We start from the raw sequence: 12,129 nt of genomic DNA, 5'->3' as shown, positions 1-12,129 counted from the left end.
GTCCCACCTCACATCCACCTTGTGACTTTCTATTGGATCAATAATGCCTAAGAGACCATATCTGTAATCTTATTAGTTGACTACAGTTTTGTCCTACCTTATATACCTGCCTCACCTCATGGTTTTGCTCTATAAAACTCCCTTGAGAAGTGGTGTCCCCAGGCAACCTACTTTCTGGGTCCCCTTCTGTTTCTCTTAGACAGAAGCTATCTTTCAATAAATATTTCCTACTCTTTAGCCTCCATTGTTCCAGAATCATTCTTTGATTTTAGAGCACACAAACTCGGCGTATTACATATCTAACAGGTTGAGAGTTATATTTCCCTTATATCATTTGGAGGTCCTATATCATACGCCCTATATCAGTACTCATGAGACTAGTTTAAGTTGTGGGGCTTTAGACTAAAGTTCTTTTAACATAAGAAAGGAAACAGACGGCACAAGCTCCCTTCTCTCTTCCTACTGATCACCCAGATTGGGTCCAAATTCCACCTTTGCCTTTTATAAATTATGAGCCTGGGTAAATCGCTTAACTTTCCTACTGTGGGGACACAGAGCCCTGCAGGTAGGGACAAGATAGGATGAAGGTCTCATTGAGCCTTACTAAAAATTAATAGACAGCTTCTACCTCTGCAGCTAGACTCAAGCAATTACAAAGACAAAAGCAAAGAAACTGGATCTGGAAGGTCATAGGTACCATGATTAACATAAGAATTGCATACTTCCTTTTACTTAATCCTTAAACCTAAACTACCTTTCCATAAGGTCCCCCACCCACACTCAAGGACCAGGATAAGTCATGGCCAAAAGAAATCCAAGGTTAGGATGAAAAACAAGCCAGAAAAATTAATTTGGAACCAGAAGAGACCTAGAATAACAAAAGCAATTCTAGGGAACAGAAACATGGCTGGGGGTATTACAATCCCCAACTTGAAACTATACTACAAAGCTACTGTGATAAAAACAGCACAGTACAGGCAAAGAAACAGACCTGAGGATCAGTGGAATAGATTAGAAGATGCAGAAACAACTACAGATATGCTCAGCCACCTCATCTTTGACAAAGGAGCCAACCACCATCATTGGAAGAAAGATAGCCTATTTAATAAATGGTGTTGGAGGGGGCCGGGGATTTAGCTCAGTGGTTTTGCTGCCTGCTGCGCAAGCTCAAGGACTCGAGTTCGATCCCTGGTACCAAAAACAAAACAAAACAAAATAAATGGTGTTGGAAAAACTGGATTTCAACCTGCCAAAGATTAAAACTAGACCCATACCTATCACCATGCACTAAACTAAGATTGAAGTGGATTAAAGATCTAAATATTAAGACAGAAACATTAAATTTGCTGGAAGATAAGTTAGGTAGAACTCTTGAAGACACTGGCATAGGAAAAGACTTTATGAACAAATCCTCAGTAGCACAGGAGTTAGCACGAAGAATCAACAACTGGGATCTCATCTTATTAAAAAGCTTCTGCACTGCAAGAAAAACCACCAACAGAGCTAACAGATAACCTACAATGTGGGAAAAAATTTTCAGCAGCTATACCTTAGACAAAGGACTACTATCTAGAATATATAAAGAACTGAAAAAAATCAGACCCCCCCCAATTCAAAGACCCAATTCAAAAATGGGCATCTGAAATGAACAGACATTTCTCAGACAAAGAAGTAAAAGCAGCAAACAAATATATGAAAAAATGTTCAACATCACTGGTCATTTGAGAGATGCAGATGAAAACAACACTGAGATTCCACCTCACCCCAGAAAGAATAGCTATTATAAAGAAATCATCCAAAAACAAATGCTGGAGGGGGCGTGGGGAGAAAGGAATGGTGCAACCACTGTGGAAATCAGTATGGAGATATCTCAAAGAACTAAGCTTAGAGGTCCCATTTGACCCAGCTATCCCACTGCTGGGTATCTTCCCAAAAGAATTAAGAGTCATACCACAGTGATATATGTGCACCCATGTTTATAGCAACACAGGTTATAATAGTTAAAGCTTGGAAACAACCCAAGTTCCCAACAACTGGAGACTGGATAAAGAAGATGTGGTATTTTTTTAATAAAATGGAGTACTACTACTCAGCCACAAAGAATGAGAAACTAGAGACATTTACAGCTAAATGGATGCACATTGAGGCCATCCTCTTAAGTGAAATAAATAGGACCCACAGGTGTAAATACTGAATAGTTTCTCTAGTGTGAGAAACTGAAAGTGTAAATAAGGATTAAAATGATTAAAACAAATAAGTGATAATCTGAAATACAAAGAAAAGGTTCAAAGGATTAGGGGTGGCAGGAGGGGAAGGGGAGAGATCAGAGTTACAGGCTGGAATCTGGAAAGAATCCATATGTAGATTGTGTTTAAAACTATAGGAAGAGAAGTAGATAGAGACTAGGCTGGAGCTCATCAGTGGGTTGGGAAGGAAGAGTCACTGAGATCAAAGGAGAGAAGGGTATGTTTCCAGAAGAAGCACATACGACTATGTATAGTACACAGTACTCGATAGTGTAATAAATGACTGTTAGTGTTTTAGGTACTTATCATAACATGCTGTGCTTTCCATCCTTTAGAGCATAATCCTACTTGTATAAAAGAGTTTACTGTAAAACAGTGTGCTGCTATGCCAGTGGTAGCCTCATGTATCTCGTGTTTAACTGCGTATTTGGATACTATCAAGGGGCCATCACAGATGATTGACGTACACCTTTTCAGTCTGCACTTAGAAGTTGGCACTCTATATAGTACTTTGCAATACCCACGGATGAAACTGCCTAATAAAATATTTCTCAGATCATATTTCCACCACGTGTCACATGACTGTATTGAAATTTAAATTTAAAAAATTTGGCCTATGTGGAGTCTACTAGCTAATTAGAATTTTTTCTCCAGACCACTATTTGTTCAATATTAGTTTTGAAAATCTTTCTAAAACAAATCACATCTTCTGATGTCTTGTTAATGCTTGAGACTTTTTTTAAAATTATATGGAAAAATGTTTAAGTACTTTTCAGTTTTGCTTTGGTTGAGTTCTATTATATTTGAGTATAATTATAGTTTTTTTCCCTTGCATTGCTTTTCTTTGAATAATTTCAATTTTTGTATATGTGTGTGTTTAGTGAATGATAATAAAGTTATACATTAAAAAAAAAAAAAAAACAAGCCAGAGAGCCAATCAGATTCCAGGAGCCTACAAGGGACAAGGATCTTAATAAAAAGAGTTGCAGACAAGAAATCGAGGAGTATTTCACTTTGAATACTCACTACTCTTCCAGAGTAGCTGTCTGCCATTTACCTCTCTCACCTTCAAAGAAATCACCTTCTTTTGTTTTAAACTCTGCTTCGTTGGTTCTTTTACTGATGCTGGGTTTAGATGTCATGACTGACCTGAGTGGGACCCTCTCAGCAAACATGCCATCCTCCAAAACAACAGGAAACCACTGAAGGGCCATGCTGCCCTCAGCAAACAGAACAAATGACCATAAAGAAAAGTTAAGACAGGACATAATAATCTCCCCAGCACTGAAAAGTCCAGTATTATCTGTACACCTGCACTGACCGTCCTGGGAACTTTGACCCCTAGCATTCAACCCAGATTCCCTAGGATTATAACCCCATCCTCAAACTCCACAAAAACTTCTCTGGGGGCTGGGGATCTAGCTCAGTGGTTTCGCCGCCTGTTTCGCAAGCAGAATGACCCGAGTTTGATCCCCGGTACCAAAAAAAAAGAAATTAAAAAAATCTTCTCTGGCCAGTTGCTGGCATCATTCACAATCTCAGCCTGTCTGCACCAACACGGAATAAATCCAGCCTTTTGCTCACATAAAGCCTGTGTCCAGATGGTTTCTCATGTGCAGTTTGTAACATTAGGATCACCAGGAACTGCATGTTGTAGCAGAGCAGTGGCATGGCGTGGCATGGTGTGACGTGGTATACTCCTCTTCAGCTGTTATACTTCAGAAGGTATACTGAAAAGAGTTTAATTCATATAATATGAAGCCATTTAAGAGTGAGTGATCCACCATGCAGGCTGACCTTCAGTTTGAAAGTGATCTCCTCTAGGCAGTCTTTCTTAAATTGTTTGTTTTTTGGTGGGGGAATCAAACTCAGGACCTTGCACTTGCCAGGCAGGCATGGTGAGTCTTTCTTAAATTTTTAAAACCATCTCTTTGTCTCCTTTTAAGCCTAAAGACTGCTTTAAAAATTCAAGTTTTCTTTACAATATACTGTATATTCTATGACAACTACATTAGAGTTTCAAGCAATACAGTATATGTTTATGCGTATGAGTCATGTCTTCTTGTAACAACTAAGAATATTTAAATGCAGCTAATTGCAAAGTCTAAATTAATTCTTCCTAACAGTAAGTTAAAGGCTTGATTAACAGACGGGTGTGGTGGTGCACACCTGTAACCTCAGTATTCTAGGAGGCTGAGGCTAGGCACAAGCCCAACCTGGATTAATTTAACAATTTAGTAAGAACTTACCTCAAAATAAAGGGGAGGGGAGTAGGGATGCAGCTTAGTGTGAAGGCACTGGATTTAATCCCCAGTAGAGGGGGGGAGGGGCACACAGAGACAGACTGACTTGATTAACATTATTGAACAAGGCCAGGCTGTTTAGTAGCCTGCTGATTCAATGTACTTCATGGGACCTTTTTTCTGTAACAAAGGAACATTTCCTTTTCTTGAAAAGCTTCAGGGAATCATAGACCAAGGGCTGAAAATTTCAATGACTATAAGTGCCAGCAAAAACAAACTAAATTTTAAGAAAGCAGGATGCATAAACAGGACTGCACAAAATGTAGAGTGGAGATCCTTCTCAGGTTTGCCTGTTTTGCAGTACACAATGGTGCACATTTGAGACAGAAAATCAGCAAGTGGCAAAGCTGGCTGGGGAAGGAGGTGTGACCTGTTAATCACAAAATCCCAGGACACATGCAAAGAACAATTCCCAAAGCTCTGCAGGCGGACTTCTCAGGAGAACTCCAGTAGGTTTTCGATACTGTGGCCTACACCTGACCTAAGCCTGAGGACTGGGTGATACAAAAAGGACAGCTGCCATTGAGTTTTTCCCACTGTGACCTCTCTTGTATGGTGGCCTACCCTCACACTGCAGATTGTACTTCTTTTTCTCCTTTTCTTGGACCAAACTCACTCTGCAGAGCCTGTTCCTTCTCCTACCTTAAGTAAAACTGCTACCATTTATGCTTATCTTAAAACAATTCTTTGCTCAGGACAGAAAAAACCTAGAAACCACCTCCATGAGGAGACACCAGCACCCCAAAACCAGGTAGCATTCACGAAGGCAAAGAGTCATATTAAATACTGTTTACTGGCAGGTGGCAGTAATGTCTTATTTAACAAAATCTATAAATTACCATAATTTCCTAATACATAAAAGTAAAAACACTTGAGGAAAGAGCAACTCATCTAATTTGTACAGTATAAACTAGCTAATAATGACCCTGGTTCCACTTAAGAAATTTGACCTCTACTGTAGTTCTTCTTTAATGGTCAATCCTCAAAACAGATCTCCCACAAACACATCTAGGCTAGATCTGCCCATTTGACCCCACAAAAATGGTTGTACTAGTGGCAAATCCTCCAGCAAACTGAGACCACTACTCAATTTTGTATTTGGGGCCAACATGTAAAAGGTATAATTTCAATAGCTTCTCTTTCTTTCCCACCTGCCTATTCAAATATCTTGTACAAGTAATGTAATGGCTTTAATTTCACACTTTGTAATAAGAGGTTTAAAATCAATTGCCTAGTTTGACTTATGCCCACTGTTCTTTAAATGTATTCAGAATCAACAGAATAAAAAGAATCAGACTAGGATAAAAAGCAGAAGCCTAAAGACAGACATTGTTAAAGGGAAAATGTGAAAAAAGGAGATGGCCAGATAAAAACAAACTCTCCATACTTCACAGTTTTGCCTCAGGTTAGCTCTCTTGATTTGTAACTGTGAGTGAACAAAGAGAAATTGTGTACTGAAGTATTTTTATCTTACAAAGCTGTAAAGCTTTGTAGAAATGCCACCACATGCCAATACTGTTGCCCAGGACTTAATAACTTTAATCTTAAACAAAGCTAAGTGAATTTTTAAAAGTGTATCAATTGTGGCGATTCATTAGCCAAGGTATAGCTATATGTCCTTTAAAATGCTGATTTTTATAGTGTTCACTGAACAGAAAGCGGTCAGAACAATGAAAATACAGTCCCAAACCTCAGTGAGCTTACAATCTCATAGAGGCAAACAAAAGTAGTAAAAGTAAAACAAATACCAAAATATAATTAGAAATTTGCTAGAAAAAAGTATATCAGAAGCTTGGTGGAGATGCTTGCTTGTCCTGTGTGCAGAGAAATGGTTGAGGAGATTTGACATTTGAGCTGCATCTGAAGGAACAAATAGGAGTGTGGCAAACAGAAAGCAAATAAAGAGAACCACACAAAGACATGAAAACACAGGATGAACTAGGAGCAGAGCACAAGAGAATGGTTTGATATAGTGCACACTTGAGTTGGGATGCAGCAGAATAAGAGGCTAGAACCTAGAACACATTTGGGTAGCTCAGGAAAGCTGCCAGACAAGGAACACAGAAAGTAGGTAGAAGACATAAATTCCAATGAAGACAGATTTTCAGGGTGCAGCAAAATTGAGAAAATACTCCTCCTCTCCTCCTAGCCTAAACTATATCTTCAGAGTACTTGAAAGAAGAAAAGGATATAAATATACTTTGTTGTTCATGACAGTGCTTTAATTTTTAAATATAATTTTCCAATAGCTTTTACATTCATTTGGAAATCCTCATTTCATCACAAAATTTAAGCTCCCGGAGCAGCCTCCAGCACAAAGGTCATGGGAGAGGTATCGAGAAAAGGGGGCATCTCTACCTTTGAGTCTCCCTAAGGAGTCTTCCTTGTATCTAACGGCATTCTGTATGAGGATGTGTTTTAATCTTCTAAAATATTTTGGGTAAAATACCTTGTCCATCTTTCTGTGGCAGTTTTAGCCTATTAGTATTTTTGCAATTTTGTTATGGCTACTTAGAATACATTTTGTATTATAAATTATTGCATTTGAATGAAGATATCATCCAGTTGTTCATACCATCCTTTATTTGTAAGCGAGTAATTAAAAAGGAGCAGTATGAGGAAAAGGCTGTGAGAACAGGGGCAGCCTTATGGCAGAGAAAGCCTTCTTTCCTCTTCTTACCTCTTCAGATGACATCTGTTCCCTGGCCTTTCAAAAACAATCTTTAATTAAAAAAAAGCTTATAGCCCCACATTTAAAAAATTATGCCCTTGAGTATCTCAAGCAAGTCACCAGCCACAGTATCACTGCAGGAGAGAATAATAAGACTATTTACAAATACTGCTTTACACTTTTCAGAAAGGTTCTAAATATCCAATAGGAGATTTGTAAACATTAGACACAAATGAGTTTCTGATATACACATGCAACTAGTGGTAGCAACTAGAGGCCAGAGAACACAGTTGATGAGAAGACAGTTAAACCAGTTCCCATATCTGAATCTGGAAAATATCTAAGTAGTGTTCTTCTTTCAAGATTTTTGTTTTGAAGAGGATTATTATCATGAACTCTATATCAAAATCGTCAATTTTTTTCTCTAAGCTTTAGTTCTCTTTCTGGTGTACTTCCAATTTAAACTTGATTAAATTATCTACCTCAAGAAAAGTATATAAAAGTTTCCTGTGCATCACTCCTCCATCGTGAGAACTAGGACCAACTGGATAGGGTTGGGAGTATTTCCAGAGCAACAGTTTTCACACAGGTAATTGTGCTAAGACTAACAGTTAACATACATTGAGTACATACTCTGTGTCAGATACCTTAATTCAGAATATTATTTAATCTTTATCACAGCAATGGGATAAACGCCTTTATTCTATTTTATAGGTAAGGAAGTGAAGGCACAGAAAGGTCATGTGCTTTGCCAGTGATCTTATTTCTAGAAAGTGGGAAGGTAATCTTTGAACTTGGGCAGTCTGACTCTAGAGCACAACCTTTTAGCTACTTGACCTATTATTAAGGCATCTTTGTAGATCCAAAATTGCTTTCTATTAAAAGAAATTTCTTGGGCCGGGGATTTAGCTCAGTGGTTCTGTCGCCAGCCCTGCAAGCACAAGGACCCGAGTTTGATCCCTGGTACCAAAAAAAAAGAAAGAAAGCAAAAGAAATTTCTTGACTCTCTTTACAAATAAAATGGTCTTTCCTAAATGGAATTAGTCAAGGATGTGTCTATCTCTGAAGTATACTTTCTCTATCCATAAGGTGTTTTCAGGTAGAACAGATTTGCATGGACCTTACGATGGTCTCCTCACCATCCGCTCCACTCCTTCTCTGAGCAGCAGACACCTGCTTTAGATGGGATTGGCCTTACTGCCAAAACTTTTCTATAGATGCAGCCTTAACCAGCCCATGTAATCCCATTTTAATTGACATATTTACTTGTCCAGGGATAGACTTAGAATACACACTGGCCCACAGAAGAAAGTAGAGTTCTGTTTATGGCTGGCTGAAGACAAGGTCCTTTTATTTCTAGGGACCCATATGAATAAAGAGGCAGGAGTCAGCAAACCACTAGCTTGCTGAGAAAACTCAGCCTTGGATAGTCAAGCCAGAGAAAGACAGATCCAAGAAAATTATAAACATAGGTACAGTGCTGATGACATTGTGAACTTCTAGACAAAGGCTAGGCTAAAGCCTACAACACTGGATTTGTTATGTGAGGGAATGGATTTATTTTTAAGCCAATTTGCACTGGATGATTTTTTTTTGATACTTACAAACAAAAGCACACTAACTCATACAAATATATTAACTCAATATCCACACAAAATCATTTCAAATATTACTAGAAAGAAGGCTATAATCCCATACTGTATTTACCTGGAAAGCCCACAAGTTTCTGTTCGTTGTTTTCTCAGTGTGGTATCTTCCCTGGTTTGTGTCTACTTTCATTATCAAAATATTCTGCTTAAACAATAAATTATGTGGTGACCTTATGTCTAATTTACCTTGCAACTCTTTTCTAAAAAAAGAGACATACATAAAAGGCAATCGTTCTAATATAGAAGAAAAATTACTTGCAGCGAGATAGCCTATGACATTTTTTACCACATATACAACATTAAGGCTTGAGGCAGGTACAGCATGGTAACCCCACCCCAGGAAAGGTGAATCACTTCTCCTGTCTGCTGTCTTAGCACAGCAAAGAGAGCCAGATTTTTCTCTTCACCCCTCTACAAGTTCTCACAGGGAAAAGGTTTTCTTAGGAATTTTTTTTTTGCAGAAAACACACACACACACAGGAAAGTATTAAAAAAAAATCCAAAAAACCTTTTGGGCCAGGGATTTAGCTCAGCGGTGCTGTACCTGCCTGGCAAGCACAAGGTCCTGAGTTCAATCCCCAGTATGGGGTGGGGTGGGGGGGCTTCTGAGGCAAATATTTTTGATGAATTGGTGACAAACATGCAGAATTTCAAAAGTCATATATTTTCCTAATGCTATGGACTGACCTATAAGAAAATACATTAGGATGATCCCCTTTTATAAAAATTAAAGTAAAACATGAACTATAAATAGGGTGATCATATAACTTATCATTCAAAGATTAAGGACAAATTCAAGAGGCTGAAGTGTTGTATTTAATAAAACAACCCAAATAGGGTTAATTTTAATGAATACATCAGATATGACCTGCTATCAAATATTTTTGCCAACTCAAAATAATTTTTTCCTAATAAAACATTTAGACCATTTCAAATTAATGCTAAATAAAGACAGTACAATAGAAGCAATATTTTTAGCTCCATATGGAAAGTTGGACTGCTAGAATTTTAAGACTAAAAAAAAAAAAAAAAGTCATTTTTTTTCTTTCTTATGCTTTTTGGATTTTCTTGGTAGTTAACTGAATTCTTGCAAGATTTTTATTATGTGATAAAAGAAAATTACAGCATTATCATTGTTTTGCCTGAATTTCATCAACTAAATGGTTTATATATTTCTTGAGTTTACTGTAATACTAGTAATATATTTAATTTCCATCATTATCTAACTGAATGACAGAATCTTACAAACTTATATTTGATTAACCAAAATTTAATAACAGGACTATAAGAACTTATTACTAAAATTAAATATCCATTAAAATAAGAATGATTGTTTTAAAAGAGCATTATCTATTTATTTATTTATTTATTTTTATTTATTTATTTATTTTTTTGTACCGGGGATTGAACTTGGGACCTTGCTCGTGCAAGGCAGATGCTGGAACCACTGAGCTAAATCCCCGGCCCTAAAGAGCATTATTTATAAATATTACTCTAAGGGCTGGGGATTTAGCTCAGTGGTTTTGCCACCTGTTGTGCAAGCACAAAGACCTGAGTTCGATCCCCAGTACCCCCCCCAAAAAAAACAAACAACAAAAAACAAAAACAAAATAAATATTACTCTTTGTAATAGAGCAATTTATGCAACTAAAAGAATACCTCAGATGCCATTTGTCAACACAGTAAAACCTCACTGATTAAATTTAGAAACTCGGACTTATGTCAAGGAAAAAATGTCTCTGATGAAAGGGCTTTCTCTGTAAATAGAAGACTTTATTTTTATATAAATGTATATATATTTTTCTTTTTCTATTTATTTATTTGTTTGTTTGTTTGTTTGTTTGCAGTGCTGAGTATTGAGCCTGGTCAGTCTCAAACCTGCTATAGGAAAGTGCTCTATTATCGGGCCACTATCAACCCCTGTTTTTAGTATTTTATTTTTTAAATACATTTTTTATTAGCATCTATTAATTTTACAAAATACTAGGCTTTGTATTTTTAGTGAAATGTTTCTATATTTGTTTTGCAATCCTGTTCTCCTTGCCAAAACAAGGTACAGTATATGGGTATGCATGTGTGCACACCCATATACCCATGTGCAAAACAGGAGCTCAAAGTCCAGGTTTCAAGTGTAGTTCTGAGTAAAAAAAAAATTACCGAAGGTGAATGCCAATAGTTCTGATGTTTCTGCATACACTTTTGCCAACTCTTCTCTACTTCTGTTTCAACAAAACAAATATTTTTGATACATCACATACTGATTACTATACATCACATATTCTATTACATCACACACTGAGAATATAAAAGAGAGAGGGAGGGAGAGTAGGGATGAAAAAGGAAGAGAAATAAAACTCACACACCCTACTCTCATGATGTTTATAATCTTATAGAAGACATAACTATGTATTCATTAAATTATATAAAACGTAAGATGTTTTTATAAACCTTTAAAGAAGAATAAAAACCCATGTGGTAATATAAAAAAGAGAAATGGCAGATTCTACCTGTGGTGGGGTTTGGGGACCAAGTGACCCCTGGATTGGTCTTAAAGGCTCAGGAAGATCTTAGCAGAAGATAAGTAAGGTATTCAGGTGGAGAATATAGCATGTACGTAACAAAGACATAAGATAGGAAAGAGCCTGGCTTATCTGGGATAACAACTTGAAGTGTGATAGAACTATACGATGTCTACATAAAGGGGAAGACCTGAAAATGAAAGCCAAAAAGTGAGACAAGAGTCAGGGGCCAGGGATTTAGCTCAGTGGTTCCAACTGCCTGCCTCCCAAGCATAAGGTCCCAAGTTTGATCCCCAGTACAAAAAAAAAAAGTCAGATTATCAGAAACTTGAATGTCATTAAGGAAAAGGCTGTCATGAGTGTGCCTGAAAAAATCTGAGCATATGTGTGAAATATCTAGGTATAGGATATCTCAAGTACAGACTTGCCAATTCTGTTCTCAAATATTTCTACTTTAATGTCACCTATATCTGGAAATCTGCTTTTCCATTTACATTCAACATCACCACATTTCTACTCTTTTCCACACTACAATGTCATGTCTCTAAACAGATTCTTTAGATAATCCTTTGTGTGTGTGTGTGTGTGTGTGTGTGTGTGTGTGTGTGTATTTTCAGGTTGAAAGACTGTAAACTTTCTGGAGAAACTAGTCTCCTGTAATTTTTTAAAATTTAAAAATTTACCTTAGCAATCACAATACAAAATCAAAAAATGTTGTGTAATTATACATCAAACATATGA

At 37.1% G+C, this 12,129-nt stretch overlaps 1 protein-coding gene and 1 pseudogene across 1 annotated transcript in view; both read right to left on the bottom strand.

The window, feature by feature from the left end:
- The window catches only part of LOC106009331 (NADH dehydrogenase [ubiquinone] 1 alpha subcomplex assembly factor 4 pseudogene), a 29,654-nt pseudogene extending 26,194 nt beyond the window's left edge, over positions 1-3,460 (bottom strand).
- Gtf2f2 (general transcription factor IIF subunit 2) overlaps positions 1-12,129 on the bottom strand; it is a 148,628-nt gene that overhangs the window by 55,241 nt on the left and 81,258 nt on the right. The gene's annotated exons all lie outside the window — the stretch shown is intronic.

This window comes from Heterocephalus glaber, unplaced genomic scaffold, assembly GCF_053883595.1.
Source record: "Heterocephalus glaber isolate CG9 unplaced genomic scaffold, H.glaber_assembly_v1.0 deba00001666, whole genome shotgun sequence".
Taxonomy (NCBI): Eukaryota; Metazoa; Chordata; class Mammalia; order Rodentia; family Bathyergidae; genus Heterocephalus; species Heterocephalus glaber.
This window is presented reverse-complemented; position numbering and strand designations above follow the sequence as displayed.